This window comes from Scyliorhinus torazame, chromosome 14 (genome assembly GCF_047496885.1).
Source record: "Scyliorhinus torazame isolate Kashiwa2021f chromosome 14, sScyTor2.1, whole genome shotgun sequence".
NCBI classification, from domain to species: domain Eukaryota; kingdom Metazoa; phylum Chordata; class Chondrichthyes; order Carcharhiniformes; family Scyliorhinidae; genus Scyliorhinus; species Scyliorhinus torazame.
In genome coordinates, this window is record NC_092720.1 from 40,365,270 (window position 1) to 40,381,130 (window position 15,861).

A 15,861-nucleotide genomic window follows, 5' to 3' on the forward strand; every position below is an offset into this window, starting at 1 on the left:
ATCCTCTTGGATAGGATAGATAAGTTTAAGATGGGTTTAATATAATAATCTTAATAATCTTTATTATTGTCACAAATAGGCTTACATTAACACTGCAATGAAGTTACTGTGAAAATCCCCTAGTCTCCACACTCCGGCTCCTGTTCAGGAACAGTGAGGGCAAATTCAGAATGTCCAAATTACCTACCAGCGCATCTTTTGGGACTTATGGGAGGAAACCGTAGCACCCGGAGGAAACCAACTCAGACACAGGGAGAGCATGCAGACTCCATACAGACAGTGACCCAAGCCGGGAATCGAACCTGGGACCCTGGCGCTGTGATCTGAAAGGCAGTTCCTCTGACAATGCAGCACTCCCTCAGTACTGCATTGAAGCGTAAGCTTAGATGTGCTCAAGTGTCTGGTCTGGGACCCATACATGCACCCTTCTGACTCAGAAGCAAGACACTTTGAGCTATGGCTGGATATAACTACTCAAATGAAATGTTACTTGTGCAAAGAGTAATCCAAACCAGATCCCATGAATGGAATGGTTCCTCTCTACCACTCCGAGCCCTTGCTAAGAGGACAAAACAGATTTACAAGGCCACAGGTTCATGATGTAGTCGGCTCCACACACTTCTCAGACAATATGTAACTTTGTATGATCTGGTGATGTGAAGAAACAGGGAAGAAAATGGAACACTAGCAATGAATGGAAAATGCAAAGCAGTTTACGCCATGAGACAACTTACATAGTCGGGCATTCACCAATTTAATTTTGTTCCTAAACAAAACAATCAGAGGTGGCAACATTTCAGTGTCTATATTGATTTTGACAAGCTGCAAATCCTTCTAGTTTCAGGTTCTTATATTCCTTCCACGAGGACTTGTATTTTGAAATAATGCCATTTTCTCCACCTCTGTGCATTTGTACAACAATCCCCACAATGCTTTGTATCACTGCTGGAGGAACAGGATGGAGAAATTGTAAACAAAGATCAGTGTTAGTGGGGGGGGGGGGGGGGGGAGAAAGCACAATTGGAACAACAACAAAGCCTGCGAGAGAGGACAAATAACCTGTAACAATGTTAATACCATTTTAAAAACTTGGAATTTTGAACTAAGGTTTAGAATTTAAGACCAAGAGACAACCAAACACATTTCCTTTCAGACCAACAGTGTTTCTGCCTGTGTGTGTTGTGCTGATTGTGCTGGTCTTTACAAGGAGCTCCAATCCTCTGAGGAACATGATGGCTTTTGTGTAGCCCTATTTAGTATAACAGACTAGGGAATAAATGTAAGGGTCTCTCTTAGAGACTAATATTTACGTAATAAATGGGCTGAACCAAATATGAAGTCATGTTTTCTGGATAAACTGCATCCCCAGAGTCTTGGACACCTTTTCATTTATATATGTTTCTTGATGTAAATATATCTATTGATGTAAATATATCTTTTTTAATATTTTGGATTGCCAGGTTGGATTACAAGGACGATATTGTGCCCGTGGGGCAATACAAATGGCTTCCTGTGCCAACCTGAGGTTATAGAAATGATTATTCCGCACATACAAAACCATCGCTGTCTGTTTCAACTAAGCTGATATTCCCATATTTATGCATGGTTTTGAAGTATTGCTAGCAAATACATTCAATGGACCCAGATACCGGAAGCATGGAGGATTAAAAATTTAATATTTTAATTTCAGATACAGAAGTAAGTCTATCTCAGAGTTGCCTTTCCTATGTGCAGTGTCACACACAAACAGTGCATCAACAAAATCACTCCTGTGAGTCGCTGTTTTGGTTAATGTTGCCCAGGAAATTGAGGGGCTCAATGTGTTGAAGCGTGTAAAATCTGTCAGTTAATCTTGCTCCATTTTTACACTGAATTAGAGAAATTACAACACACAAGGACTCCATTCGGCCCATCACTACTACTGAACCTCTTCAACTGGAGCTATTGATTCAAATAAAATTCCTCTTTTTCATCGCCATGTAAGGAATGAAAAACAATGCGAGATATTTAAGAAAAAAGCTCGAGATGCCTGTTTCTTTTTGTGTTTCTCTCCCTCTCTTTTGCCTGTCTCAACATGGGTGTTATTTTCACAGTCGCTGCATATTGTTTTCTGCGTGAGTGTTTATCTCACTCTCTGGGGGTAATTTTCACTTTGTGCCATGGTGAAAAGTGGGTGGTAACGCATCACTGGCCCATTTTACATCTCTCCTGATATTTACTTCCATCAAAGTCAAAATTACCCCCTCTCGCTGTATTTATAGCTCCTCTGTCTCGCCTTTGCTTTCTCTGTCGCTTATTTAGGCTAATAGTGATCCTAGTCTCTGATCACTAGACAACTTGGTTTTTTTTTTGCAGTCTTTTTTTAATCAGCAGAGTACTGGTTGCCTGGCACAGCTGCAGTTACCATGGGGATGGACTCATGCACTTATTCCATCTGCCAAAGAGAGGCAGCTTGGGAAGTTGTACTGCAGCTTTGAAATCAAATGACAATATGTCATTTGCTTACAGATTCACAACTCAGAGCTCCTGTTCTTGCAGGAGACTAGTAAAATGGGAGTGAAAAAGTGGTACTGCCAAAGCAATACAAAGGCTTTCGCAGAGAAACATCTTTCACCAACAAAATTCTGTGCTCGTTTATGAAGGAGACAGTAGTATTGTCAATAAACACAAATCTAAATTCAAATGTTATTTTCTTTCCCTGGGGTCTACATTTTTTGACCCGTCAGGAACTGAGAAGGGGAGGGGGCTAGGGCCAAAGCAGATGGGGTGGGTTAGCAGACGGGCAAAGGGGAAATGTCAACAAAACGAAGGAGATTGTCATCGACTTCAGAAAGCGTAGAGGAGAACATGCCCCTGTCTACATCAATGGGAAAGAAGTAGAAAGGGTCGAGAGCTTCAAGTTTTTAGGTGTCCAGATTACCAACATGGTAATCCTGGTCTACCTATGCCAACACTATAGTTAAGAAAGCCCACCAACGACTCTACTTTCTCAGAAGACTAAGGAAATTTGGCATGTCAGCTGTGACTCTCACCAACGTTTACAGCTGCACCAAAGAAAGCATTCTTTCTGGTTGTAACACAGCTTGGTATGGATCCTGCTCTGCCCAAGGAAACTACAAAAGTTTGTGATTGTAGCCCAGTCCGTCACTCAAACCAGTCTCCCATCCATTGACTCTATCTATAATTCCCGCTGCCTCGGAAAGGCAACCAGCATAATTAAGGACCTCACGGCACCCTGGACATACTCTCTTCACCTTCTTCCGTCAGGAAAAAGATACCAAAGTTTGAGGTCACATACCAACCGACTCAAGAACAGCTTCTTCCCTGCTGCCAGCAGACTTTTGAATGGACCTAACTCGTATTAAGTTGATCTTTTCTCTACATCCCAGTTATGACTCTAACATTACATTCTGTAGTCTTTCCTTCCTTCCCTATGTACGTTATGCGTTGTCTGTATAGCATGCAAGAAACAACACTTTTCACTGTATACTAATACGTGTGACAATAACAAAACAAATCAAATCAGATAACCAGTAGCAGACCAGGGGAACCCGAATATCAGTGTATCCAAGAAGCTGGCCTGATTGACAGGTTCAGCTTCAGGGCAGAGAGGGGTCCAGAGGAGGGCTGAAGGATGAGGTGGGTCTCCGCCTTGACAAAAGGGAGAGTCTGAATCCAAGAAGGATCCTTGATCCTAGGATGGAGAGTTATGATCCCAGAAGGTCCAGTCCTGGGGCCCTGGAGGGTATATTCCTGAGAATTAGGCGGTGTATCCAATTGTCTTCAAGAATGGAATCCAAAACCTTAGGTTTGCGTGGTGGTCAGAGATTCGAGGTTTGAAGGATACGAAGCCTGGGGGCTGGAGGTGAGAGGTCTTTGGATGGAAAGATTTGTGGCCTCGGGGTGGGAGGTTTGAAGCTTCGATCAAGAGCATTGAGAAGGTTGGTTGGCAGGAGGTGAGGGGAAATAATGGGCTTTGGAGATGGTTGGAGGCCTTGGGAGAGAAGAGAGGTCAGGAGTGAAGCTGAGATTGTTTTGAAAAGCTGGAGAGAGGCCACAGCTACTAAAAGAGGAACACTGAAATATCCAAAGCTGCTAAAACCAACGACAAGGAAAAACAGACAAAAAAAGCAGCCTGCAAGTGAATCACTGGGTGAGTCAATATGGTTGTTAATTTTTCTCTCCTGGCTCCTTTCGAACTGAAAGGCGATATGTGGTAGAACTGGCAGTTTTTCCACTAACAATGTCAAAATCATGAAATTGCAACATAATTTAATTAACAAGTTGGAACCAATATGAGGAGGAATACTCGTAACACCCTAAATTCTTCTGAAGAACAGAAAAAACAGATGGCAAAAATCTTGAAAGACTTGAAGACACGCTTTGAACGCCAAATGAATGTAACTTATGAATGCAATTAGGGCTGAAGGTGAAAAATAATATATTGATCTATATGTGACTGCAGTAATGCAAATGACTGAATCCTGTGAATGGTGGAGCAGACTTGATGGACTAAATGGTCTACTTCTGCTCCTATGTCTTATGGTTTTGGGGAGTCAAGTCTGAGGAAAGCAAGAGAATCTCTCCACTGACCAAACATGAGCAAATAAATTAAGAACCACACCAGCCAGAGCAGTGTTTGTAACAAGTACCAACTTGGTTAGAAAGCCGCTGAGGATGCATGATCTCCTAGACAGGCCATGGATGAAGTTGGGAGTTAACCTCTTCACTCTCGCAGGAGCTGATTATCTTGTCATTGTAGACTACTATTCTGACTACTAAGAGTTAAACCAGCTGACTTCAATGGCAGCCGATGAAATTTTAGAAAGCCTGAAAGTACACTTCAATAATTATGGCATTCCAGTCATTATGATGAGTGACGATGGCCCTCAATTCCTGAGTGAAGAATTCAGCTGAATCACAAAGGATTGGGAAATTCAAAATTATACACCATTTCCACTCTATCCCCAGTTCAATGGAAAGGTTGAAACAATAGTGAAACTCACCAAAATTATCATCAAGAAATTGAACAAATCAAGCATGGATGTTTACAAGGCAATCCTTAACTCGAGAAACACACCAACTGAAGGCATGGAAAGGTCCTGTGGGTCCTTGCATAGCTGATGAGCCCTATTCTAGAGTCACATCTTCGACTGCACACTTGACAACTGTTTCCGAAGCTTGTACTCTAGATCACTGGTATTCCTTTCTCAGACTCCTTTTCCGGGCCTCCTCATGCCATCAGGTATCCTCGAAGAATTGTGTCCCTTCAATCAGGAGTTCCTTTTCTGAGCAAGGGTCTCCCAGGCATTGACATCTATGTTGCATTTATTGAGGTAAGCCTGGGTGTCTTTGGAGTGCTTTCTTTGTCCTCCTCTTGTCCGGGAGCCTTCCTTGAACTGGGCAAAGAAGACTTCCTTTGATAGTTGGGACTCTGACATCCTAAGCACATGGTTGGCCCAACAGAGTGCTCTTGACTCCTCCTCTTATGATCCCGGACCAGACCCCAATAGTTGTTAGAATACTGTACAGAAACCCCAATATTTTATTTTAATTTTGTAAGTCTGTGAGGAAAGGATGCTTCGCTCCAGGATTGATTCCACGTACATATAGGGATATGGTATATTGAAACAAACTTTATTACGAACACAGGATTGAAATCTCCTTAACATCACGCAAGGGAATAGCTTACAATTACTCATCAAACAATGCTTAACAATGACAATCAAACACTAATTCCGAACTGCTATCTTTTATCTCCACTCATGGAAAACCCATCTCAGGTCACAATCCACTTTTAAATACAATTAGCAGATTCAGGAATACTTGCTGTAAAGCGATGCCTTGAATAAACTACTTTGAGGAAAATATCCTCCAGGAAACAACTGGCAGACTCTTGCCTTTTTAGAAACCTCTGTGCTGTCCACAGGCAAAAATCTTTTTTACTAAACAGCTGGGAGAGAAGAGGCTAGTCTGTTCACAGACAGATCAATACCAGAACGAAATCTCCAGAACCTGCTTCAGGCTGACTCCTCCCATTAGCTACATCATCTTACGAAGCTGAACACAATGGGCTGGATTCTCCGCACCCCGACGCCAAAATCATGGCTGGCGCGGTGGCAGACAATCCATGTCCCCGCACGGAATCGGGACCAGTGCTGAAAAGTGGCGTACTCAGAGAGTACGTGGCGCCACCCAGAACCTATCTGGGACCATTGCTGGAGGCCTGTTCTGCCATTCTCCGCCCCGACCGTCCGAAGTTACGACAGCGTGGATCTAATGTGGTCCAGCCAGTCGGGAAACTAGCATGGCGGCTGTGGACTCAGTCCGAGGTTGCCCTAGTTGGGGGCGGGCCGATCGGAGGGCCTGGGGCCGGGAAATGTTTGTGCGGGCAGTCAGGGTCAGGCACGCAGCCGATTGGGGTGTTTATTTTAATGGTGCAGCACCACGGTCCGAGTCCGGCATGGAGCACGGTGCCTGCTCGCCCCCTCCAGGTCTAGGAGTATGTGGCCTTTTCACACCAGTTTTTCTGGCGTGTAAGTCCACAGTTCTGACGTTGGGGTAGGGACATAGTCCCAATAACGGAGAATCCAGCCCAATGTCTCTAATTATCAACTCAACAGGGAACCCTCTTAATATAAACAATAGTCCATTAGCCCAAACTTTTACGATGATTTAATTGCACTTCTGTCTCCAAAAAGCCTAACTGTCTTTTAAACCAGGATTTTTAAAAACATAAAGCAGTTACATACTATCTCGGACATTAAACTCTTACTGCACCAACTACATATACAAAGAACAAAGAAAAGTACAGCACAGGAGCAGACCCTTTGGCCCTCCAAGCCTGTGCCAATCATAATAATAATCTTTATTGTCACAAGTAGGCTCACATTAACACTGCAAATGAAGTTACTGTGAAAACCCCTAGTCGCCACATTCCGGCACCTGTTTGGGTACACTGAGGGAGAATTCAGAATGTCCAAATTACCTAACAGCACATCTTTCAGGGCTTGTGGGAGGAAGCCGGAGCACCCGGAGGAAACCCACGCAGATACGGGGAGAACATGCAGACTCCACACAGACAGTGAAGGCAGTGACCCAAGCTGGAAATCGAACCTGGGACCCTAGAGCTGTGAAGCAACAGTGCTACCCACTGTGCTACTGTGCTGCCCACGTTTGATGCCCTAACTAAAAACAAAACCTTCTGCCATTACTCGGTCCGTAACTCTCTGTTTTCTCCCTATTCATGTACCCATCCAGATGCTTCTTAAATGTTGCTTCCAACACACCCTCTGGCTGCACATTCCAGGCACCCACAACACTCTGAGAAAAACTTACCCCGTACATCTCCCTTAAACTTTCCCCCTCTCATCTTGAACCTGCGCCCCCTTGTAATTGACACTTCCACCCTTGGAAAAAGCCTCTGACTATCCACCCTGTCTATGCTTCTCATAATTTTATGGACCTTTATCAGGTCTCCCCTCAGCCTCCACCTTTTCAGTGAAATCAATCCTAGTTTATTTAACATCTCCTCATAGCCAACACCCTTGAGACCAGGCAACATCCTGGTGAATCTTCTTTGCACTTTCTCCACAGCTTCCACTTACTTCTGATAGTGTGGTGACCCGAACTGCACGCAACACTCCAAATGCGGCCTAACCAAGGTTTTGTATAGCTGCAACATGCTTTCCCAACTCCTGTACTCAATGCCCTGGCTGATGAAGGCAAGCATGTCATATGCCTTCTTAATCACCTTGCCCACTTGCGTTGCCACGTTTAGGGAACTGTGGACCTGCGCGCCCAGATCCTTTGGTATGTTAATGTTCCTAAGGATTCTGCCATTTACCGTATAATTCATACCTAAATCTGATCCTGCAAAATGCATCACTTCACATTTGTCCAGATTAAACTCCATCTGCCATTTCTGTGCCCAAGTCTCCAATCTATCCATGTCCTGTTGTATCCTCTGACAATCCTCGGCACGATCAGCAAATCCACCAATCTTCATGTCATCCGCAAACTTATTAATCAGACGACCCACATTTTTCTCCATATCATTTGTATATACTCCAAAAAACGGAGGTCCTAGTATTGATCCCTGCAAAACACCACTAGCTACAGATCTTCATTCTGAAAAGCACCCTTCCACCACTGCTCTCTGTCTTCTATAATCAAGCCAGTTCTGTGCCCATCTAGCAAGCCCACCCCGAATACCATGTGAATTTAGTATACAATATATCTGAAATTCCTACATTCATCACACTTCACACTTGATGGTAATGCGCCTGTCCTCCAAGTTGATGTGGAGAATCTGTCTCAGGCAGAATTGATGGAACCTCTCCAGGGTCTTGAGGTGACGTCTGTATCTAGTCCATGTTTCTGAGCCATATGGAAGAGTTTGGAGGATGACTGTTGTGATACCCTAGGCAAGTGAGCCGTCAATTCCAGCCCCCAGGCCCCAGTATCATAGCATAAAATGAAATGAAAATTAAATGAAAATCAATTATTGTCACAAGTCTGCTTCAAATGAAGTTACTGTGAACAGCCGCTAGTTGCCACATTCCGGCGCCTGTTCAGGGAGGCTGATATGGGAATTGAACCCGCGCTGCTTGGCCTGCTTGGTCTGCTTTAAAAGCCAGCTATTTAGCTCTGTGCTAAACCAGCCCCACAGTGAATTAACCAGTAGTTCTTCTAAAAATACTCAAACTCTTTGGCGTTTGGCTGTCCAATAATGCCAGTCACCAGGTTTGTAAGTTTAAACACAATTACTGTTTTACTATAACTAGAACAAATATGAAATATGCAGTGAATGCAGCTGCTTAGTGTCAAGCTAATGGCCGACTCCTCTTCAATTGCTCCACCCTCCACCCTCCACAAGACAGACAAACACAGAGAGGTGAAAAAGATAAAATAATAAGGGTTAAGGTCAAAAGATAAGAGTTATTTCTTTGTGTAATGAGTTCTTCAGTGCACTTTCTTCATAGTATGAGCATGCTTTAAAATCTCTGGTCTACAGCCCATAATGATCGTCCATGCAATTAACAACATCTTACTCACAGCTTTTCCGGGACATCTTCAGACCAGCCTGTTCTGCAGAATTATCAGATTCTGTGTTCTGCTACAGCTTTTCCAGGAGAAGCCCTTGCTTCACATCAGCCTACTTGAGTGTGGACCTGTGTGGGATCTCGCAAACGTCTGCACACAGGTGCATCTGAGTGGAGACAGATGCCCTATGCACCCAGGCATCAGACTGCTTCACCTTCAATCTGTACCAGGCCCACCAGATGCTCGGCCTAAGGAGGTCATTCATCTTCCTGCATTGCATGCTGGTGCTCCTGGAGAGGCTGGCAGCACTGACTGCCTCTGCCACCTCCTCCTAGGTGCTGTTCATGGAGGGCGAGCTTGAGTCTGTGCCCCACTCTGGGCATGAGTCCCTCCTCTTTTTATTGGCATCGAGCAGTCAGCTCACTTCAGACTTCTGAAATCAGAGTCAGGTCTTCACTGAGCCACCTTCTTCGCTGGAATGAGAGTGTGTGGTGAGTGGAGAGCGTATAAGCAACTGCAACTTGTCAGGCTCTTTAACTCGAATTCCGGCCTCAGCGAATCTCACAGGACTGGGAATTGCTTCCAATTCATGTTGGCAGCCCATTTACATCTCCTGAATTTCAGATCAAACACAGCTCTCAGCAGGAATGTAAATTGTGCGCGATTCAGTTCCGGCGGGAACACTATGGGCGGGATTTGCCGTTCCCCGACATCGATTTCATGACGCTGAAATCGGAGGTGGCATCTGTTTGACGCAGGTTTTGTATGCTCCGCCCCTCCAAAACGGCGTCATCTCAGCGCGTGTTCCACACTGTTGGGATGGCCTCAGTGCATCACCTGAATGCCCTCCACTGATGCCCCGCCCCCAGTGGGCTGAGTTCACGATGGCGTGGTTCACTCATTGTGTCAGCCATGCGAGAACCCGTCATGGCGGCTACAGACTGTGTCCAGCGCCTCCACAGTCGGGTGGGAGCCGTGCTGAATCCCGAGGGGGCCTTCCGTGAGGGCTGGGGGGGACTGGTGGGGGATGGCTAGGGGGGCACTATCTGGCAGGCCGGGTCCTCACACGGCCGGCGATATTTGTTACGGCGCGACCGCTGCAGGTTGTCGCCGTGCACACGCGCAGCCACGGACCCGGCCATTCTCCAGCCATTTATTTTGTGGAGGCCGGGAGCTTTACGTGCCGCGGTGACGATTTTTCCTACGTTAACCGCCACAGATCCTCCGCATTTAGCCTCAGAATCGGAAAATTTGGCCCCTTGTCTCCCAAACGGAGAATCCAGCATCATGACGACTGATCCCCATCCCGCACGGAAGCTGCAGTGTGATTCTGTGTACTGTAATGGAGCAAAGACCTCATACTATCTTTTTATGAAATATACATATATCAACAGATCCTAAAACAATTTAAACTGGCCAATGACCTTTTCTAAGCGAGGCCTGGTCTACTAGGCTGCTAAGACAATGAGCCTTGAAACAGAGTTTTTTTTATTAAGGGGCAATATGCATGGGCCAATCCACGTTCCCTGCACATCTTTGGGTTGTGGGGGTGAGAACCACGCAGACACGGGGAGAATAGGCAAACTCCACAGACAGTGACCCGGGCTGGGATTGAACCCGGGTTCTCCGTGTCATGAGGCAGCAGTGCTAACCACTGCATCACCGTGCCACCCTTACAGTACACAAAGTCAATGAGGTAGATGACAATCCAAATTGCAAACAGGCCATTTAGATTAATGGCCATTTTTCAACAAAACAGAACAATAATAAATAATAATTTAACCCCTCTTGGAATAGTCAGTAGGTTTGTACTTCCAATTTTCCTATTCCACTTGCATTTCTTGCTTCCTACTCCCCATATACTTTCAATTAACATATCTGGCTTCTTTCTTTTTCTGTCTGGGTAACTTCTATCATTCCTATTTACATGCGCTTGACTCTGCTCTCTCAGCATCTCTGATTGTAAGAATGCTGAACTTTGCAATACACTTTAATGGTTGGGACTGTGGGATTGATTGGTTTGTCTCAATCAAAGATTCTGGTTCACTTTGCTTTACCGGTGGATTCTGTGATGCTTCCAGTTTACCCATGACTTTCACTAACTTTCTGACTTTCACTTTGGAGAGGAGGAGGAATTTGGACAAGAGAATGGTTATCATTTTCTCCTTTCATCCGATTTCCTCTTTCAAATAAATGATCGACATGAAACTGATGGAGTCGCTCTCCGATCTTCACTCGATATATTAACGCACTTAATCCCTTTGCAACTCCAATCACATAATTTGCCTGATCACTTGAGTGATTTTTCATTACAACTTTCTGACCAGCACTGAACTCTCCAGGTTTCATGCCTCGTGTATCGTGACTCATTTTCAGGAAGTGCTGGAAAAACTCAGCAGGTAAGGCAGCATTTGTGGAGAGAGAAACAGAGTTAACATTTCAAGTCTGACATGACTGATGCGCAATCAATTACTCTCAAGACAAGGTGAGTCATAACTAATAGGCTTTAATCTGCTAGAACTATTCCCCAGCAGCTTCGGTACAGAAAGTGAAGGCTGCTGGGACGGCATTGGTTCTTATACTCCGCCTCTCAGGGCGGAGCTATGTACATCAGCCAATGGTCGACTCCTGGGTCTAGCCAATGGTCATTCACCTCTCAGGTACCGCAATACCTGGTATCAGCACATTCACCCCCTGTTAAAAAAAAACCCGGCGGGGTGATGGTCAGCGTTAATGTCGCCTTTCGCATGGTAGGACCAGGTATTAAGGTGCCGTGATGTCGAGGGTAATAGCAAAGTGTTCAAGGTGCAGCAATCAGTCGATCGGGTGGCCTGGTCGTCCTTCTGGAGCGTCTAGGCTTCGGTGGTGATCCTGATGGGGGTCCCGGCGGTTGCGATTCCGGGAACGTGGTGTCGTCCTCCCAGGCAGCTTCGTCACCCTTAGGCGGCGCTGTTGGGGCAAAAAGCGGGCAGGACAGGGGGGCGCCTGTAGGGGGCGTCGGTGCTTGTTCGGGCCGAAGCAGGGGCGGCGGGAGTACTGACCCTCCGGTCATGTGTTGCGGGAAGGGTGGGGGTGGGGGTACTGGTGCGGGGGTGCGTGGGGCTCCTGCGAGCGCCAGGTCCCGAAGGGAGATCGTGTCTTGGCGGCCGTTTGGGAATGCTACATAGGCATACTGGGGGTTGGCGTGCAGCAGGTGGACCCTCTCTACCAACGGGTCCGACTTGTGCACCCTCACATGTTTCCGAAGCAGGATGGGTCCAGGTGTCGCTAGCCAGGTTGGGAGCGAGGTCCCAAAGGAGGACTTCCTGGGGAAAACAAGGAGACGTTCATGAGATGTCTGATTTGTGGTAGTACAGAGCAGCGACCGGATGGAATGAAGGGTGACCGTGAGGACTTCCTGCCAGCGGGAGACTGTGAGATTCCTGGACCGCAGGGCCAGCAGGACGGTCTTCCAGACCGTTCTGTTCTCCCTCTCTACCTGCCCGTTTCCCCGGGGGTTGTAACTGGTCGTCCTGCTCAAGGCGATGACTTTGCTGAGCAGGAATTGACGCAGTTCGTCACCCATAAAGGAGGACCCCCTATCACTGTGAATGTACGCGGGGAAACCGAACAGTGTAAAGATACCCTGGAGGGCCTTGATGACGGTGGTTGTGGTCATGTCTGGGCAGGGGATGGCAAATGGGAACCGGGAGCACTCGTCAATCACGTTCAGGAAGTACGTGTTGCGGTCGGTGGAGGGGAGGGGGCCTTTGAAGTCCATGCTGAGGCATTCAAAGGGATGGGAAGCCTTTACCAGATGTGCTTTCTCTGGTCGGTAGAAGTGCGGTTTGCACTCCGCGCAGATTTGGCAGTCCCTGGTGACGGACCTGACCTCCTCGATGGAGTAGGGCAGGTTGCAGGTCTTGATAAAATGACAGAGACGAGTGACCCCCCAGGTGGAAGAGGTCCTCATGGAGGGATCGGGGGCGGTCCACTTGTGCGGTGGCACAAGTGCCGCGGGACAGGGCATCAGGACTATAGCCAGGAGGCCCGTTCAGCTTTCCGGGACGGTACAAGATCTCGTAATTGTAGGTGGAGAGTTCGATCCTCCACCGCAAGATCCTGTCGTTCTTAATCTTGCCGCGCTGCGCATTACCGAACATGAAAGCAACCAACCGTTGGTCCGTGAGGAGAGTGAATCTCCTGCCGGTCAGGTAATGCCTCCAGTGTCGCACAGCTTCTACTATGGCCTGGGCCTCCTTTTCGAACGAGGAGTGGCGAATTTCGGAAGCATGGAGAGTGTGGGAGAAGAAAGCCATGGGCCTGCCCGCCTGGTTGAGGGTGGCCGCCAGAGGTACGTCGGACGCATTGCTCTCGACCTGGAAGGGGAGGGACTCGTTGATGGCACGCATCGTGACTTTAGCAACGTCTGCCTTGATGTGGCAGAAGGCCTGGCGGGCCTCCGTCGACAGGGGGATGGTTGTGGACTGGATCAGGGGTCGAGCCTTGTCAGCGTAATTGGGGACCCACTGTGCATAGTAGCTGAAGAAACCGAGGCAGCGCTTTAGGGCCTTGGGGCAGTGAGGGAGGGGGAACTCCATGAGGGGGCGCATGCGCTCAGGGTCGGGGCCTATGACTCCACTTCGCACTACATAGCCCAAAATGGATAGACGGTCGGTGCTAAACACGCATTTATCCTTATTGTAAGTCAGATTAAGGATATTCGCGGTCTGGAGAAATTTTCGGAGATTGGTGTCGTGGTCCTGTTTGTCATGGCCGCAGATGGTGACGTTATCAAGCTACGGGAACGTTGCGCGTAAGCCGTACCGGTCAACCATTTGGTCCATCTCTCGTTGGAAGACCGAGACCCCGTTCGTGACACCGAAGGGAACCCTTAAAAAGTGATAGAGCAGCCCATCTGCTTCGAAGGCAGTGTACTGGCGGTCACCATGACGGAGGGGTAGCTGGTGGTAGGCAGACTTGAGATCCACCGTGGAGAAAACCTTGTATTGCGCAATCCTATTCACCAGGTCGGCTATACGGGGGAGAGGGTACGCATCCAGCTGCATAAACCTGTTGATGGTCTGGCTATAGTCAATGACCATCCTGTGTTTCTCCCCGGTCTTTACCACCACTACTTGAGCACTCCAGGGGCTATTGCTCGCTTCGATGACCCCTTCCCTCAGCAGCCTTTGGACCTCGGACCTGATGAAGGTCCGGTCCTGGGCACTGTACCGTCTGCCCCTGGTGGCGACGGGTTTGCAATCCGGGGTGAGGTTCGCAAACAGGCAGGGCGGGTCGACCTTAAGGGTCGCGAGTCCGCAGACAGTAAGGGGGGGTATAGGGCCGCCAAATTTAAAGGTCAGGCTTTGCAGATGGCACTGGAAATCTAGCCCAAGGAGGGTGGCTGCGCAGAGGTGCGGCAGGACGTACAGGCAGAAATTGTGGAATTCCCGGCCTTGGACAGTGAGGTTCGCTAGGCAGAACCCCTTTATCTCCACTGCGTGTGACCCGGAGGCCAGGGAGATCCTCTGGTTTACGGGATGGGTGACAAGAGAACAGCGCCTTACCGTGTCGGGGTGAACAAAGCTCTCCGTGCTCCCGGAGTCGATCAAGCACGACGTCACGTGGTCGTTGATGGAGATCATCGTTGTAGCTTTCGCAAGCGTCCGGGGCCGACTCTGGTCCAGAGTCACCGAGGCCAGCTGCAGTAATGGAGAGTTCGAGTTCTGGTCGGGCAGCGTGTAGTCGACTGTGCTGGGGGCCTGAGGCCCCATCCAAGATGGCATCAGCCATGGGTTGCACATGGAGTCCGGGGACAAAGAAGATGGCGGCGGCGAGGGACAAGCATCCCTGATCAAAAGTTCCGTGTGCTCGTTCCCCGAAACTGGCGGGCAGCCACAGTTTCGGCCCAGCACCAGCAGCGACCGGTAGAAGTCTTCCAACATTTCCTCAGGGCTTTGCCTCCTAGTCGCCAGCAGGTGACAAACGTAGACCTGGTTCACAGGGCGGATATAGTGTCCTTCTAGCAGCTCGATCGCCGCAGCATAATTCTCCGCCACCTCGATCAGAGGGTAGATCCCAGGGCTGACCCGTGAGCGTAGAAGGTGCATTTTTTGTCTTTCCGTGGGGGGTGTCGGTGGCCGTGTCGAGGTAGCCCTTAAAGCACGCCAGCCAATGTTTGAAGATAGCAGCATAGTTGTCCGCGTGGGGACTGAGCTGAAGGCACTCCGGTTTGATACTGAGATCCATCCCTTCACTGAAGTTGTAGCAGATTAAATTGATGCGCAATCAATTACTCTCGAGACAAGGTGAGTCATAACTAATAGGCTTTAATCTGCTAGAACTATTCCCCAGCAGCTTCGATACAGAAAGTGAAGGCTGCTGGGACGGCATCGGTTCTTATACTCCGCCTCTCAGGGCGGAGCTATGTACATCAGCCAATGGTAGACTCCTGGGTCTAGCCAATGGTCATCCACCTCTCAGGTACCGCAATACCTGGTATCACCACAATGACTCTTATTCAGAAGCCAAAGACCCACCGGCTTCAGGCAGGAACTTCCGGTCTCGCAGTGGGCAGCACCAGATGATCCCTCCCTTGTTTTCTGGTGTCATTGCTTTCAAAACCCCCTCAACATTCTCCTGCATCAGCCAACATTGGATAGACACTACATCAAACGCATGGCCCCCGTCATGGTGAAGACCTCCATCAGCTTTACCCTCATCATCTGTTTTATTTGTTTTCATCCAAACGTTGCACATTCATTCATAATTACCCAAGTCTTCTTTGTTAGGGATGAATACTCCCATTGACCACTAAATATGCTTTTTGTGCAC

The 15,861-nt window shown here is 47.9% G+C and overlaps 1 long non-coding RNA gene across 1 annotated transcript in view; it reads right to left on the reverse strand.

Annotated features, from left to right (window-relative positions):
* Positions 1–758: 758 nt before the first annotated feature.
* Positions 759–15,861, reverse strand: part of LOC140389285 (uncharacterized) — a 101,595-nt gene continuing 86,492 nt past the window's right edge. Inside the window, exon 3 of the long non-coding RNA XR_011934321.1 lies at positions 759–942. This is a non-coding gene — a long non-coding RNA (uncharacterized lncRNA). The remainder of the gene's footprint in view (positions 943–15,861) is intronic.